This window comes from Callospermophilus lateralis, chromosome 14, assembly GCF_048772815.1.
Source record: "Callospermophilus lateralis isolate mCalLat2 chromosome 14, mCalLat2.hap1, whole genome shotgun sequence".
Taxonomy (NCBI): domain Eukaryota; kingdom Metazoa; phylum Chordata; class Mammalia; order Rodentia; family Sciuridae; genus Callospermophilus; species Callospermophilus lateralis.
Genome location: NC_135318.1, coordinates 90,452,516 through 90,469,923, shown reverse-complemented (window position 1 = coordinate 90,469,923; position 17,408 = coordinate 90,452,516). Strand labels below are relative to the sequence as shown.

The 17,408-nt window shown below is 55.2% G+C and overlaps 1 pseudogene; it reads right to left on the bottom strand.

Annotated features, from left to right (window-relative positions):
- Positions 1-2,615: 2,615 nt before the first annotated feature.
- LOC143637867 (eukaryotic translation initiation factor 4E pseudogene) lies at positions 2,616-3,430 on the bottom strand (annotated as a pseudogene).
- Between the last annotated feature and the right edge of the window lie 13,978 nt (positions 3,431-17,408).

Genomic DNA, 17,408 nt, shown 5'->3' with positions numbered 1-17,408 from the left:
AATCCAGAGGAAGAGGACAAGCTCAGTTCTCTCTTCTTCTTCTTATAAAGCCATCAATGCCATCATGGGGGGCCCACTTCCTCTGATCCCAATTATCTCCAGTGCCATGAACATTTGAATTTGGGGATTAAGTTTTTAGCACATGAAACTTGGGAAATCCCTTCAAACCATAGCAGAGGTGTGAGTGTGAATTTCTCCTGTTCCCAAGAGGTTGACCCTGGGGTAAAACGTTCCGCGGCCCTGTGGACAGCCTCGCCCACGACTTCTCCGTATCTCTGCCCCTTTTTCCTTTCACTAGGCCGTCTGCCTTTTCCTTGCTGATTTGCCGGCCTTTGCATATTCTGGATGCTGACCTTTCGTCAGCTCTGCGACTGCCTTGCAAATATCTGCTTATGGCTTGAATTTTAGCAGTTTTTAATAACTAATTCTTGAATTTTTTTTCTAACACTATTTATTATCCCAATAGTCTATTCATTTTTTCATTACGCTCTGTCCTTTGTAACTGGTTTAAGAAAATAATTTCTTAACTCTGACTTCATAAAGACAATATTCTATATTTTCTTCTGGATTCTTGAGAGTTCATACACTCAGGTATTTAATCAACCTAGGGTTTATTTCTATGTCTGTTATGGTAGAAGAGTCTGATTTTATTGTTCTTCATGAATTCTAATTATTCCTGAGTTATTTCTTGAATGAGTCCACCTTCTTATTTTACTAATTTATAATGACCTGTAATTCTGTCATATATCAAATTTTCATGTAAGTGTTATTAGTTTCTGAGTCCCATAATTTTCTCTTGACCTACTTGCTATCTCTATATCAATACTATCTTTTTAAAAATACTTGTTTAGTTATAGATGGTCACAATACCTTTATTTACTTATGTATTTTTATGCGATGCTGAGGATCAAACCCAGTGTCTCATACATGCGAGGCAAACGCTCTACCAACTGAGCCACAATTCCAGTCCTCTACTATCTTTATTAGAATTTTAGTCCTCATGGTTATCAGTTTATAAAATTTTACAAAAAAATTACCCTTTGAGATTTTGGATGGAATCGTATTGAGTTTAGAGAATAAACGGAGAATGATTGACATCTTCATAAAGTGAAGTCTAGTTTTTCCTTTTGCAACTGTGATCAGTCACTGTATGGACTCATATGTTCTTTGATGTCCTTAAACAGCATTTTGAAGTTTTCTGAATCCTAATAAAAATCAAATAAGCTCCATATAAAAATCAATAAAAATTAAAACACTTTGTATTACTTAGATGTATGTAGAAATGCGGCTTCAGTTTCTAGCAGAAATAAGTTCTTGTCAATTTAGGGGGATATCAGGGATTGACCTCAGGGGCACTCGACCGCTGAGCCACATCCCCAGCCCTATTTTGTATTTTATTTAGAGACAAGGTCTCACTGAGTTGTTAGCACCTAGCTTTTGCTGATTCTGGCTTTGAACTCGCCATCCTCCTGCCTCAGCCTCCTGAGCCTCTGGGATGACAGGCGTGTGCCACCGTGCCCAGCTCAAATTTTTAAATTAGTTATGATCAAAACATCAAAATGGAACTCATTTATGTATGTGCCTCCTATATCCAACATATCTGATGGATTCCCTATTGGAGCAGTTGATTTGAAGATTCTCATGAGTTTTCTAGAGTATCGCATCTCCTGCAAATCGGGACCATTTGGCTTCTCTGCCGTTTCTTTCTCTCCTCATGTCTCTAGTCTGTTCTGTTGTCTTCAGTGGGCTTCCAGGACCCTGGTGAATGGTGGCACTGACAGTGGACATCCTTGACTTGTCCCTGGTAGTGATGGACACCCTCCCAAAGGGCCACCGCTGATGCGAAGTTCACTGCACATTTGTGATAAATATCTTCCATCACACTGAGGACGCTCCCCTGGTTCTGCAGTACCCCTCATTCACTTCAACCCTCTGATATTCTTAAAATAAATTTATTTAAGGCTACAAATCTCCCTCTAGATATTCTCTTTTTTTTGCACAAAATTAATGTTTCTTCCACCTTTGTGTCATATTCCTGGATCCTTCACCAATGTTACGTGAGAAAAAAACAAATAGAAAACTGAAATCAGAATCACTAATATTATCAAGTAGGGAAAAAAATTAAAATCTAGCAGCCATCAGCAAGAGTACAGCAAAGATAATGCTGTCAAAAGAAACAAAGAAAATTGCTAGAAAACTGTATGCATCGTACTCTTTCAAACCAGCAAGATATGCCCCTGCATAGAATGGAACATAAACTCAATTTTTTTTTTTCCTATTGAGGTATAGAAATGCAAGTTCTTTTGAATATTGTGGATGGGTAAAACTTGTTTGTAATGGTAATTCTACTAAGCCAATACAGAGTGGGCCAGGAACACATTTATGGATTCTGGGGATGATGTGGACTGTAATTCTTTGATTGGGATAGTGGACACTATAATAAAAAAAATTTTAAAATGAACACAAAGGTACAAGACAAAGGCGAATGAGACTTCTCTTATATCTGAGTAACATTTAGATGGAAGCAAATTTAAATGCAGTCCACTCTGCTTTTGAAGAGGCTTAGGTTCAGCTCCCAAATCTCGATTGCTTGACGCAGTCTCCTATGAGAATACTCAGGAGGTGTCTTCTGAAACTACAAACCTATTTTTAGTGGTGGAGCGGCTCTTAGTAGCTGTGTCTGCGTGGGAATGATAACCCGTCACTATCTTTGGAGGAAGTCCTAACCTGTCCCTGTATACTCTCCCTATATGTGTAACAGCCTTTCTGTTTTCACATCCCGTAGTCCTCCTTGCTGTCTTATCACCTTTAGCTCTAACATGAACAACAGCTCCACATACATCCTCACTGGAGTCATCAAAAGATTCTCCAATAAGGCACAGCGGTGTCTCTAGCCAAAAACGATCGAGGTCACTTCGTCTCGGCTGTTTGTTCAATGTAATGAGCATCTCCCGCCCGGTTTGGTTCTCATCTTCCCACATAGGCTCAATACCATCCTTAAAAAGTGAGTAGTCACAGCCAGGCATTAAATCACTAGACAACTGGCTATGGTTGTGTAGAGCCCAGAAGTCTTCAACAGAATCAAACTTAAGAGGTCAGTCGGGGCTGGGGATGTGGCTCAAGCGGTAGCGCGCTCGCCTGGCATGTGTGCAGCCCAGGTTCGATCCTCAGCACCTCACACAAACAGAGATGTTGTGTCCGCCAAAAAATAGAAAATAAATATTCTCTTAAAAAAAAAAAAAAAAAGAGGTCAGTCGGAGGTTTGCTTGCCAAGTTTTACTTTTATCCTTTTCAAAAAACCAGAGTGCCCATCTGTTCTGTAGAGGATGTTTTGCATAGTGATCTGGGTTAGCGACCTCCTGATTCGATTCTGCTTTCTCCCCTTCAAGGGATTAGGAGTGGGGGTGGTTTCCAGGTCCACAGTCGCCATCTTAGGTCCCTCTAGATATTCCTGGAGTTGCAGTTCACAGTTTCTTAGCTAACACTTTATCGTGTCTCTTTCAAATAAATCCCCCCCATTCCCACTCCAGCCCGAGTCACTGGAGCCGGGAGGAGCTGGCGGAGGGGAGTTTGGGACGGTGCTTTAATGACTGACTTCTCCCGTCACGGAGTTGTGCTCAGTGGTCAATGTGATGTGATGACTTGTAGATGTTTGTGGGTCCTTCGCAGCCGAGTGGCTGCTGTGTGGCTGTTCTGCCTGCTTCCCGCCCTCCCTCGGCATGGTGCCCGTTGCTGCTGGCTTCGACAGGGCGGAAGTGCCCCTCTCTTTCCTCCCGTCTGTGCCACCTGCTCTTACTGGCCTCGGAGCTGCAGTGCTTGGAAATGGGATCGGATCATTTCTGTCTGGAGAAGGTGAATTTCCACCTCTTCCCTTCTGCTCTAGCTACTGCTGATACCTTTCGACGTATTATGATTTTGCTGTCCTGTGTTTTGCTTTTGAATTCTCTCCTGCTTCTTTCCTTCTCTTACCCTGTTACCTAATGGGCAGCAGAGAGAAGATGCATGAAGGACGGTCCACGTACGGTCCACGTGGAGTCCTGTGATCACAAGGCAGTTCTGACTGGCACGGTGGGGGGGGGCACTTTGTGACCACTTCTTGCTAATTCAAGACCCACCTGCTGCCGGAATTCTATCCCCAAGGTCCCTTTACCACCTAACCTTTCTAAGCACCTATTCCGTGCCTGCTGCTAGGGTCACACAGGGTCCCCAGCTGGAGATGCCCCCCATGCAGTGGGAAGGTGACCGAGGAGACCAGTCCCTTGCAGTGTGGTGAGACCCGTGGGGGAAGCACCCCGCAATGCCTCTTGGCCACCACAGTGACACCGATCAGCGGCTGTCCCTTGGGGTGGTTCATGCTCCATTCTGCCAGTCTTTACCAGGGTGAGCTAGGAAGGCTCAGGGAAGCCCAAGGAGAACATACAAGAGCCACCTACTTTCAGGTGCCAGCCCTGAACCTGCTGGCCCTGAGAGTGAGTCCATTCTTAGAATATGCACCCCAGGCGCCTGCAGGTCCTCTCCCTAGTCCTGACCCTGGTCCCCACCACTCCCCACTGCCTTCCCAACAAGGAAGCCATATGCAAATGGCCTCCCTGGGCTGTTGTTCTACTGCCAGAGATAAGAGGAAAGTAAACTTCCCTGTATGTCTGTCTGTCTGCATCAAAATAGGTGAACAAAAGGTAGAACAAAAGAGTCGTGGGTTTCCCCTGCATGAGTCAAATGTCACATTGGGAGCCAGACTGCAAGGACAGTGTCCCCTCTTGCTGGGGGTTCAGGGTGAGGCTGGAGGGAGCAGGGCCCACAAATCCCTGGAAGTTCCATGAAGCATCCTGGATCCTGGCCGGGGAGGGGCCTTAGACAAGGAGGGGGCCCAGAAGAAAGGGGCCATTTGCTCTGAGTAAGTTTGAGGTCAGGACCTGGGACACCCTGCAGCCACAGGGGCCAAGGCTGGGGGCCGCTCCCCCCCCAGCACAGAACCTGGGCCCAGCATGAAGCACCCCCTGCGTCCTGTTATCAGCTCAAAGGAGCCTGTTATTTGGCAGCGGAGATAAAAGTTAATCACAGATTAGGCTGCCCAGAAAATACCCATGACTTCATCCACCTGAGGACCCTGGGGGGGTGGGCGGGCTCTGAAGTGGCCAGACCAGCTCAGCCGGTTCCTGCTCTGCAGAGGCCTGACCCGTGAATAGAGTATTCACAGGGCTCTGGTCACCCTGCTGACCGACTGGACACCCGCCTCTCTGCTGACCCTCCCTCTCTCCTTACCCTGCTCTCTGGCCCCAAGTCACCCTGGGAGACTCCCAAACAGAAATCCACATGGGCGGGAGCAGAGGCCGAAGACATACCACCAAAGTGTCCCAATGCCCACCTTCCTGTTCCGCAGGGAGGAGGAATCGGGGGGGGGGGGGGGGGGCTTTGAGATCAGAACTGAGGGAGTTTATTGCTGGTGTAAAGTGTTCAGCAAATACGCAGGCGCCAGGGAGCCAGGTGGAGGCAGAAAGCACCAGAGGGAGAAATAATAACCTGAACTCACAGTAAAACAGGCCCTGCTCGGTGGCCCCACTACCCACGGGGGACGGTCCCGCTCTCAGGCCTCCTGGGACCCGCTCCTCCTGTGGCTCCCCCTGCCCAGGGCCCTGGCCCATTAGGACATCCCATTGCTTGAGTTCAATCTTGGAGTCCCTTTTTCCTTTGTTTTTATATGTAAAACTAATATAGGGACAAACACTCATTGGAAATGATTTTCACACTGTAGGTAACGCAAGAGACCCCCGGGGCCCTCCCGCTTTCCGCTGGGCACCTCCTTCCTGTGGGCTGGCTGGTCATCTCCCTCATGGTTTTTGACGGAGTTGCTGTTTGGTCTTTCTTCTTGCCGATCCCTGGGAGTCCTGGGTCGAGCCCAGACAGAATGTAGATGTGAACACATTTCTCTGTGTGTGTGTATGTGTGTGCACCTATGTCTAAGTGCACATGGCATGCGCGCGCGCACACACACACACACACACACACCGACAAAGGCCCTGGAGAGGTTTTCTACCCCGTTGCTGGTCTCTTATCTCAGCTTGAAGCTCTTTCTGATTCTGAACCAGGATTTCCCACCTGGACAGAGGCCCACCAACCCCCCCTTCGCCGCTGCCCCTCTGATTTGTGTCTCGCGGAGGCCCTCACTGCACCTGCTCCAGGGTCAGGACCTGTCTTGTCCTAGAAGCACCTCAGCCTCTCCTCTGGGGGAAGCCATTGCCTGTCACAGTTCTTGGAGGTCTCTCCCTCCAGGACGGCACCCAGCCCCTCGGCCTCTCTCTTTGGGGAATGTTGAGGCTGTTTGGCTGCAGAGCTCAGAAACTCCTCTGATTCTCAGATAAGCTTTCTGTGTGGCTTGGCCCCCGCCCAGCTGCCCAGGTGGGGTGTGGAGGGCGACCCTGGTGACTCCCTCCGTCTCCAGGTGCCATTTGCTGGCTCATTGAGAGCTCACCAGAGATGGACACTGGAAGGACCCTCCTGGGGTTCGCTCTCTGCTCCCTGGAGAACCGGGCATGTGTCTGCCTGCTCTTCCAGCCCGAGAGAGGGGCTGGCCTCGGTCGGCCAGGATCCCCAACGAGCAGCATCTGTCGGGGGAAACCCCTTTCTGCCGTGGAAAGAGACCACAGAAAACACACATGGCCTCAGCCTGACTTTTAAAACTTGGTTGTAGACGGTTGGAGTCCACCGTCCCCCTGCCCAGGTCTCTCCCGGAGTGTCGTCTCCCACCCGGCCCAGCGGTCACAATGCACCAGCCTCGCTGAGCTCTGTGTACCAGGGGTCGTGGGATGCCATGTCCCATTGACGTGGCCAGGGGCCTCGCCCTACCCGAGCAGGAGGACAGAGCGCCCTCGCTCATCCCTGGGGCCCTTTCTGGCCAATCCTCCTTCCCTCCCTGAGGATTTTTAAGGCCCATTTTACTGAAGGAAAAAATAAAAGCAAAGAGCCTCATTTGCTTCAGAAAAACCCCTGGATGAGCAAACCCGCTCACCAGGCAGGCAGAGCTCAGCGCAGACCCAGAGGAGGCAACTTGAGCAGGCCAGACCTGCAGGGGAGTGGGGAGCCGCACCGCCCCGGAGGTCAGAGCAGGGGGTGCTCCCTGGGGCTGGACAGGCACTGGCTGCCGCTGTCCCTCCTGGGAACACCCCCGAAGGCCCCGGGGTTGAAAGGCCTGCTGCTGTTGGCAGGTGGTAGAAACTCAAAGAGGGGAGCCCAGAGAGAGGGAGGGAGGTCACTGAGGGAAACGCCCTTGAGGGGGGCTTGGGGAACCCGGCCCCTTCTTCTCTTGACTCTCTCTTACTTCCTGGCTATCATGAAGGGAGCAGATCTCCTTCACCGTACGCTTCAGTCCTGATGTACAGTGCCACCATGGGCCCCAAAGCGACAGAACCAAGTGCCTGTGGACTGACACCATGGGCCAGAATAAACCTTTCCTCTTTATAAATTGTTTACCTCAGATATTTTGTTACAGTGACAGAAAGCTGACTAACAGAGTGTCTTAGACTATTTTTTGCTGCTATAACAGAATACCACAGAATGGGTAATTTATGAAGAAATGAAATTGATTTCTCATAGTTCTGAAGGCTGGAAAGTCCAAGGTCAAAGGGCCATATGTAGTTAGGTCCTCCATGATGCATCATCCCATGGCAAATGCAGAAGGGCAAGAGCTCATATGCTGAAGAAAATTCACTTTTATAACAAAACCACTCCCACAATAACTACCCCAATCCTAAGATAACACTAATTCATTTGTGAGGGTGAAGCCCTCATAGCTAATCACCTCTTAAAAGTCCCACCTATTAATATCATCTTGATGGCATTTAAAAGGCAACATAAGTTTTGGAGGGGATTATGTTCGTCAGCTTTTTGTTACTATGACAAAATGCCTGAGAAAATTGCCTTAAAGTAGCAAAGATTTATTTACCTGCTCCCTCCAGGCCATGGGCCCCAGTCAAAGAAATCATCCCCAGAAAGAGTCTAAACCTTCCTGTGGCTGCTGAGGAGGGCCCTGGAGACAGGCTGGGAAAGTCCTCTCTGGAGTCACCTCACCGGCACAGTCAGGTACCAATGCCAGCCTCCCTGGTCCGGCTGGAGGCGGGTCAGGAGCAGGAGCAGGGGAGCAGGAGCCTGTCGGGCCGGGGCCTGGCCTGCCGTGTGTGTCCTCCCCCGCTGGGAGCAGCCTGCAGGCTGTTGGGAGGGTTCAGTCCCCAGTGTCCCCTGTGGCACCCAAGGAACTAGATGGCTGCCTCCAAAGGGGTCTTCACACGGCAACCAGGAGGCGAATGCCTACGGGAACTTGGAAGGAGGACCCCGAGTGTCCTGCACGCGTGACAGTCTCAGGTCAACGTGAGAGCGATTTCAGTTTCGCGGGAACCCTGAGCTGGACTCTTCCCTCATCCCTTCTGTGGGGGCCACCACTGGGGTGAGGTGAGGGCGCACGCTGACCTGCCCAGGTGCTGGGCCACTTCCCAACCCAAGGGAGGCTGGCGGGGGCTGCAGAGGGCAGTTTCGGAGGCTGAAGCTGAGGGTCACTTGGTCGGATGGGTCTTTTTACCCCATGGAGGAGGACTGTGTTCTTCCCTTCCCCAGGGAGAACTTTCCAGAAGGTCTCCTGGGAGCCAGCAAGGAGGTCACTGGGGAGCCAGCTGTGCTGCGGGCCACCACAGGGCCACCACGGGGCTGCTGTGGCCTGAAAGTTTGTGTCCCCCAGAATCCACATGTGGAAACCTGCCTGGGTGACAGGGTCAGGAGGCGGAGCCTCTGGGAGGTGGCCTGGTCATGAGGCCAGGTCCTCACCATTGGGGCCAGCGCTTCCACAAAGACCAGGAGAGCGGCCGTGCCCCCTCTTACACCCAAGGATGCGAGAAGGAACCATCTGTGAGCCATGAAACAAACCTGCCAGCACCTGGTCCTGGGGGTCCAGCTCGGGGAGGGACACTCTGTGCGTGTGAGCACTGGAGCTGGCCCTGAATGGACCGAGACAGGGATGGTGGGCTCACAGGCTGGGGCCACGTCCCCTGAAGCAAGACCCAGCTGCGACCCAGCGGTAGAGCATGAGTTGAAGTGCAGGTGTCTGTCCTGGGAAGGGGCCCGGGGCTCCGTGTGTCTCCTTCCCCTGCACAGAGCCCAGGGGCCCTCCTGTGGGGCAGCTCCACCCGCTGGTGACCCCGAGTGAGGGGGACGGAGAACAGATCCAAGACAGCTGAGCAGCCCAAGCCAGAGGGGCCAGGTGCCCTGCAGAGGCCGTCCTCCATGAGACTGCGGCGTAAGCAGCTGGTCCTGAGGGCTACCCGCCGACGGGGTCCCCCGACAGGCACATCTGACACATGCCCAGGGAAGCTGGACGTGCCCAGCTGAGGGCCCGAGGGGTGGAGTCACACGGCTGCTCTGAAGATGATCTCCTATTCCCACCTCCCGGCACCCCAGCTCGATCACATCCAGCCCCTCAGACACACACCCTGGGCTGCGGGACCTGTGGGCTCCCTTTGTTTCTGAGGCAAGAGGAGTCCGCTCCCGCGGGAGGAGGCTGGGGTGCCGGGAGGCCCAGGAAGCACACCCCCACCTCCATCCACGGGAGGCCAGGCAGAGGAGGAGCCGTCCCTCATCCCCACCGCCAGGCCCCCCAGGCCGGAACCCCTCCACCAGGCCCCCCGGAAGTGTCAACTCCACCACCAGACACAAACCCCCCGGAAATGGCTGAACAGGACCACAGGCCCCTTCCTGGGCACAGGGGGCTGATCTGGTCTCATCGAATGCCTGCTGGGTCAGGGGGTGACCGTCTTGGTCAGTCTGGGCCACTCTAACAGACTGGGCGGCTTGTCCATACCAGGAGAGTTTTCCCCTCAGATCAGAGGCTGGACGTGCAGGGCGGGTGCCCACCGGGAGGGGATCCAGTGGGGCCTGCCATGTCTGGCTGCACCCCTCGGGGGGTAAGAGAATCAAGTTCTTTGGGGTCTTCTTTGCGGGGTTTTCATCCCACCCACAAGCCCCCTCTGATCCCACCTGCTCTGGCTTTAACATGAGGTGTCCCCAAAAGCCCATGTGTGGCACAGGGCAAGAGTGTTCAGAGGTGAATCCATCAGGCCAGGAGAGTGGCAGCTTAGTCGGTGGGTGGGTTGATCCACTGAGGCAGGAAGGTGTGGCTGGCGGGAGTAGGTCCCTGGGGACGCGCCCCGGGGGCTTGTATTTTGTCCCTGGGAGAAGAGCTCTCTCCCATCTTTTCGCTGTCAAGCGCTGATTGCTCTTCTCCACCACGACCTTCCGCCATGACATCCTGCCTCAGGCCTATGTCCTCGGTGGCCACGCACCGAACCTCTGAAACCAGGAGCCAAGAGACACTTTGCCCTTTAAGTTGTCCTTGTCAGGCCTTTTGATCCCAGTGGGGGAAGGCCAGCTCATGACCTGCTCGCCCCAAGGGCCCACCCCCAACGCCATCACTGGAGGATTGGAACTTCAACAGGTACATCCAGGGCCGACTGCAGTCAGTCCACAACTGTGACATTCAGAGAATCCTGTAGGACCCAACTGTGACATTCAGAGAATCCTGTAGGACCCACAGGGGAGAGCGCATGTGCTCCTCCTGCAGCGGAGCAGTGGGGGGCATGGGGATGTGGCCAGGTGCTGCCTGATGGTCCATCCAAGAGGAGTTGGAAAACACAGGTTTCTTTTTTAAGTGTGAAAGGTGGACTCCTGGTGTTTTTGATCTTGATAAGCCATTTAAAGACTTCAAAGTCACACGTACCAAACAAAATGTCTCCAGCCTGGATGGACCCCAAGCTTCCAGTCTGTGACCTCTGGAAAGACCTAGAAGCCCTTTGCTGCTTGAAGGACAGAAACTGCTCAGTCTGGCGAGGAAGGTGCTGGCGATGCGGTGGCCAGCCTGGCCTGAGGGTGGAGGTGGCCGCCCTGGGAGGAAGCACCGCTTCCCAGCCACCTCCTGCTACAGCGCCCGGCGCCCATGGGGAGGGTCGGGTCTGTCTCTGGACTTCACCTCCTGGCTAAAAGTCAGCGAGCCTGACCCTCCCTGGGCAGAAAGCCATCATGGGGAAAACGGGGACCCTGGCGCATCAGGCAGAGGGACGGGCAGTGGACAGATGGCTTCTCGGGTGGAAAAGAGGAGCCCCAGATGGGTGTACCCAAGGCCACCTGGCCAGAATGCCATGGCCCAGCCGTGTCACCCAGCACTACCCCCCAGTGGCACCCCAAGTTCCCAGCAGGGCCTGGGGAAGGTGATCCTGCCTTAAGGGACCAGCCTCGGCAGGGGGGCGGCGGAGGGAGCAGCTGATCCCCACTCCCCGGAACCCCATTCTCAAAGTCCTTCAGAATCCCTCTGTGGTTGTGTGTGGACCGTGCTGTTTCCCAGCCTCCTGTTCACATCGGGGAGGCTCTGGGAGAAGGCGGCCTTGGGCAGCCTCCGAGACACTGACCCAGGAGCAATGCCAAGGCCATCTAGGAGGTCAGCTCTCGCCCACCATGGAGCACTGAGTCTGGGAAAGAAAGATGAGAAGAAGCCCCGCAGCAGCGGGCTGGCCTGCTAGGGCTGGATCCGTAGCGGACAGGGTCCCTGGGCTTTGTCCTCACTTCCCACTGGGGACCAGCAGGAGACAGTGGAAAGTGCACCCCTCACCAACCACACAGGACGCCCTGCTTCCAGTTAGCCGGCCCCCACTACCCACACAGCAGCCTCCGCCAGGCCTCCCCTGTCTGCCGCTACCCTGCCAGACTCGGGACGGTGCCAAGTCCCTTGCTAGAGCAAGTTCCAAATAACCTGTACTTGTCCTCACTTGGCACAGATGTTGCTGGACAGTCCTGCTGGTGGAGGCCATTCCCAAGGGACTGGTGTGCCCCACTTTGTCCCAAACCAAGATCAAAGAGATCCAGAACATGGAAATCCTTAGCCTGGAGACAGTGGGCAATGACTTGGGAAGTTTGGGACCTGGACAGGCTGCAGCGGAGCCTCCAAAGTGACCCTGGCACAGATTTCCACAGGTTGATGCCCAGCCCTGGAGAGGACAGAACCCTTCCTTTCAAAAGCAGCCATCAGCCGTCATTGGGTGACAGGGGGAACTAGGCACCAAGCTGTCCTGTCACTTCCTCACCAGGAGGGTCACAGATGTCTTTAGCAGGAGGGGGCCCTGGTCCTCTGAGTGAGGCAGAGCCCCAGCCCCCTGGAGTCACCAGAGCAGCCGCAACAGCTCAGAAGGGGCGTGTTCCAGGGAGGGACAGCCCTGTCTAGCCAGGGAACAAAACGTCTGGAGACAAGTTGAACCTGTTTGTGGAAGGAGACTCGGTTGGGAACTAGTGGAGATCCATGGTGCTAATTAAGCGGAGGAATTAGCCGTTCTGCAATGGATTCCTGGCCCCCTTCCCCACCAGTGTCTGGTGTTTCCAAAGCTTGAAGAGAAGAATCCACCTTTTCCTGCAGACACCGCCGCCCGGAGCTTGGCCAAGGAGCAGGGCAGGTGAGGGCAACGCGGGGGCCTCCGGGTCCTGGCACAGACCCCGCCACGCGGAAGAGAAGGTGCCAAACCATCTTGTTCTGCTTCATGAAGGCCCGCCAGTCCCTTCCACCCAGGCCCCGATCCCGCTCCTGTTCATTAGGCTGACGTCGCGGAATTTACTAGAAGAAAGGCCGTCTGCCCATCTGCGCTCCAGGTCTCAGCGGCTTCTGTGTTGTCATGTGACACGGCAGTTACCATGGCAATTATCAGTGGAGAGCGGATTGTCCACGAGTTGAACTTGCCTCTGACAAGTCGAATTTGTCAGTTTGGGGAAAATGTAAAGAGAGTCACTAAGTTTTCTTCTTCTTTTGTTTTTTCTTCTGGAAGATTCCCTGGACCCCCGCAGACACCTCCTCCCTCCTCCTGGCCGGGTAGCCTTTTCCACGCTGGACTCCAGGGCTGCTTCCTCCTCTCCTGAGATCTGCAGCAGCTTTGAGAAATCTGTGCAGCCGGCTCAGGGTCTTTGTGATTATTTCGGGGTGAAAGAAAACATCCTGCTACTGCACCATGGTCCTAATGAGGGGGCTCCCCTCGCGGGTTCCCCTGTCGGAGGCAGGCATGGTCTGCGATTCCTCAAGAGTGTTTAGCTAAGGATCATGAGTGTGTGTGCACGCCCCTTGACCTTGCCCCTCACCAGGGAATGGCGTGGTCTGGCTTTGTCAGATTGAGAAGGAAAAGCCCTGGGACAGAGGCTTCTCCGTGGAGCCCCCGACTGCAGGAAGCAGGGGTGGAGCTGTGGTGGGGGGCAGGCTGGCATCTGCCTGAGAGAGACCGTCAGCAGGCTCCCGTGTGGGCAGGTCCCCTCCCGGACTCAAATCCCTCCTGGCTTCTCCTCTGGCTGAGGCCTTGACAGGGCTCAAGGTCACAGGTGCCTTCACCAGCCTCTCACCTCTGAAGGACATTTTGTCTGTAGGATGACCAGGAGCCAGGAGCCTGTGTGTGGGTACAGGAGGACCCAGGCGACGCCTGGGAAGGCCTTTGACCTTGGATACATGCCTGTCCTCTTGGAAGCTGTCATCGTTGGGATCTGAAATGTCCCCAAAGGCCAGGTATTAAAGGAGTGGCCCCCAGTCCATGTTAGGGGTGCCATCTTTAAGGGGTAGGGCCTTGTGAGAGGAAGTTAGGTCACTGGGGGCTTGCGGGGCCCTTTTAGGGGTTCATGGACCCCAGCCCCTTCCCCCTCTCTCTTTCCTTCCAGGCTGTGAGGTGAATGGCTTTGTCCCATCCCCGCTTCCTGCCATGACATGTGGCCTCACCACAGGTCCAAAAGCAATGGGGGCCAACCAGCCATGGACTGAAACCTCCAAACTGCAATCCCAAATAAAACTTTATTCTTTTCAAATTGATTGTCTCAAGCGTTTTGTTACAGTAGTGGAAAGAAGCCTAACGCAAAAGTTTTCAAGCCCTGCACGAGCCCAGGTGTGAATCAGGAAGGTGGGGCATGGGGTCTCATCCCCAAGTGGAGCCCGAGGACCATCTCAGTGTGGTTGGAGAGGAAAGGACCTGTACCTAGCAGTGTCCCTCTGTTCTCCAGGGGGCAACACAGCCCCCATCAAGTATAACAGAAGAAGGTTCCAACAAACAGACATCGTCTGGACGCTTCCGAGCAAGATCCTTAAAGGCCAAGCAGGTAAACCCAGTGCCACACTTGATTTCTAAGTCACAACTCACATTGCCTCAGCTGGGCAGACCAGCGGCCACACCCAGGCTGGCCTCTCCCGTTTCCTTCTGTCCTCAACCTCAGTTAGTGCTGAGGTAGCCTCTCCTTCTCTCCCTTACTGAGCATCTTGAGAAAGCTCCTGGGGTTGTCTCTGATGGAGGACGAGGGGCTCACTTAAGGCTTTGATCTGGAAAATGTTACAGAAGCCAAACAACAGGAAAAGCCCTGCGGCCTGCTTTCCTTTTATAGCTGAGGTGGGAGCTGGTGTCCTTCTGTCTGGCAGAGCATCTGGGGCCTGGGCAGGGGCCAGGAGGCCAGCGGCCTGGCTGTGAGAGCAGTCCACGCCTCCTAGAGAAGGAGCAGGTGCAGCACCGAGGCTGGCGGCCGGAGGAGGAGGGCAGAGCCAGAGGCTGCGCAGGGACCACCTGGGCCCCCTCGGTCATGAATTAAGGGGAGGCCCTGACCCAGGCTGGATGCTCCTAGCTCCATCCTCTGTCTGCAGGGCCCAGTAGAGGGGAGAGAACCAGGGTCCTCAGGCCTGGGGGCTTGGGGGTCAGCGGGAGCTGGTGCTGGTCCCCTCGCTGATACAGACTCTGGTAGGACAGTCCACTGGCTCCTAAGGCCAGAGCTCCGAGGCCTGTGACCCAAGAGGACCCCAGCCCTGGAGTCCAGTGAGGACCTGGATTCTGTGTGTCCCGCTCTTTCCTGAGGATGCAGGGTCCCCTGAGAGTCCCTCTCTCTGCCCCAGCCCCTAGTGACCGCCCTTTGTCCAGTGTCCTGTGGCCAGAAGAGCGAGGCTCCAGGATTGCCATCCTGAGGGGCAGTCCCTGTGGCCAGAGGTGCAGGGGGACTATAGGGAGATGAGGGAGGACAAGAGGCTTCTGCCTGAGGGACCAGGGCCCGGGACGTGCAGCAGTGTGTGGCCTGCTTGCAAGTCCACGCCTCCAGGCCCAGGGGCCTCACACCCTGCCCCTCAGCTGGGCCCTCAGTGCCAATGGGGGCACCTTGGTCAGACCTTTAGCTAGGGAGGCGAGGCCACTGGCCAGGCCCTGATGGACCGTGAGTGAGTGGTGAGTGTCCACAGATGTGTGGCTGTGGTATCGTTCGGTGCCTGTGCACACATATCTGTGTGCGTGCAGAGATCTGAGTGTCGTTTGTATGAAGGTGAGTGTGCACACGAGTATGTGTCTGTGTGTGCCCCTGTGTGGAATGTGCGTGTCTGTGTGTGCCCCTGTGTTTGCATGGCCGTGCACATGAGGGAGCCTGTGTGTGGTGTGCGTGTGGGTGCGTGTGCACGGGTGAACATGTGGACAGTGGTGGTCAGTGGTAGTGGGGCTGGCCCCTCTCTGGGTGGGCCTGGGAGCCGTGGGCTTGTGCTCATACTGCGTCCACACCGTGTCCTTGGCTGGGGCCAGCTGGCCTGCCCACACTGAGATGGATGTCAGCAGCTGTGATTTGGTGGGATAAGTACCGTGTTGCAGACCCCAGGTTCTGGTCCAGCACCGGGGGACAGATGTGCGTGGCCATTGGGCTTGGAGAAGCTCCCCTTCCACTGCAGAGACTGTCAGGTGTTCTGACCCCCATCTCCCAACAGCGCTGCCCAGGGACCGTGCCATGGGTGTGGCCTGCGTCCAGAGCACGAAGCCAGGCCCCCTGGACCTGAGGCCTTCAGGGTCCGGCCAGGCCTGGTCCTGGCTTGCTCCACCCACACCCCGGACGGCTGGGACTGTCCTCACTGATGAGAAACGAGGCCCCGTGTCCTGCCGGGCGGCTTCTCTGCCCAGAGTGCCTGTGTCCTCAAGCCACAGAGGACAGCCGTCCCCTGCAGCCCTCGGGGTGGTGGCTTCTCAGTCTGCTCAGCCCCAAGAGTGCGACTTGGCTCTGAGAACGTCCCGGCTCCGTGTTCACGTCCAGCACCGCTCTGCCCTGCCACACAGCAGCAGGGCCACCTCCCAGGCCAAGGGACACACAGCAGGAGGTGACTTGAGGGCTGGAGAAGAAGGGGTGGTGCCCAGGACCCCACATTACAGGGAGCAAAGGACCCTGTCTGAGGAGCTCTGAACTGAAGGGAATCTTTTTGTAAAAGCGGGTCCATCCCCAACAGGGTGACAGCATCACATTCAGGGGACGCTGTGGCGGGAGCGGCTCACACTGTGGGAGTGGCTGTGAGCATGGGGACTGAGGGCTCCGAGGCACACTCTCGAGAAGCTCAGCTGGTGGGACTGAGGTGCAGGCCAGGGGCCAGGCCAGAGAACGGACTCGCAGAGCCGGGGCCTCGGGCAGAAAGGGAGGACCAGCTCAGGAGGCTCAGGAGCTCAGCACCAGCACAGGCCGCCCGGGAGGATGGGGCAGTGCAGGCACCCGGCTGGGCCTTGGCAGAGTGCCCTCGCCTGGCTGGGGCCTGTGCCCTCCTGTCCCCCTGCTGTGGGATGCTAGAAGCGCCCCCGCCACGCTGCCCAGGGCTTTGCCTTGCTCTTGGTTCACGTGAGGACCTGTCTGTGCAGAGGTCTTGGTGACATGGTCAGGGCCATGGGGTCAGTTCCCATGGGGCAGACCCCCAACCCCATGTCTCCACTGCTGCCCTTGCGGGCCCACCAACTATGGGGCAACTTGGATCCTCCAAGGACAGGGTGCATCCGTGTGCCAGGACTCGGGGCAAGGCCAGGCAGGAGAGGTGTCTCTGGCTTCCTGGGGCCAGGCGGGTTGCAGTCAGAGGGTGGCTCTCCCTGGTTGGAGTCTGTCCTGGCAGGGGCTCAGCAGAGGTGTTCCCTGACCCACCCGGCCCACAGCTAAGGGCCACACAGGCCAGAGTCTCTGCTCCTCTGACCTGCTGAGGTGGGACACGGGCACCCCAGCCCTCGGGGCCATTTCCTCTCTATGAAGAGGAAGAAGCTCATCTAAGAGGTAAATGCCCCTTGGCATCACAGGGCCTCTGTGGATACCTACATGGGTACTGGGTCCATTCTATAAATGGCACAGTATCTGCCCAAACCTGCACACACACCCCGTCTGAACCATCTCCAGATGACAACGTGCCTGACCCGACCCCAAAGGCCCTGAGAATAGACATTGTGGGGACTCGCAGTGAGGGCAGCGCCTGCAGGGTTCAGAACACACAGGATGGGAAAAGTTTTCAGTGCAAGGTTGGCTGGATCCTCCTCCCCAACCCTCCCCCTCCTGTTCCCCTCCCCCTCCTCTCCTCCCTCCTCCTTCTCCTCCCTCCTCCCCCTCCT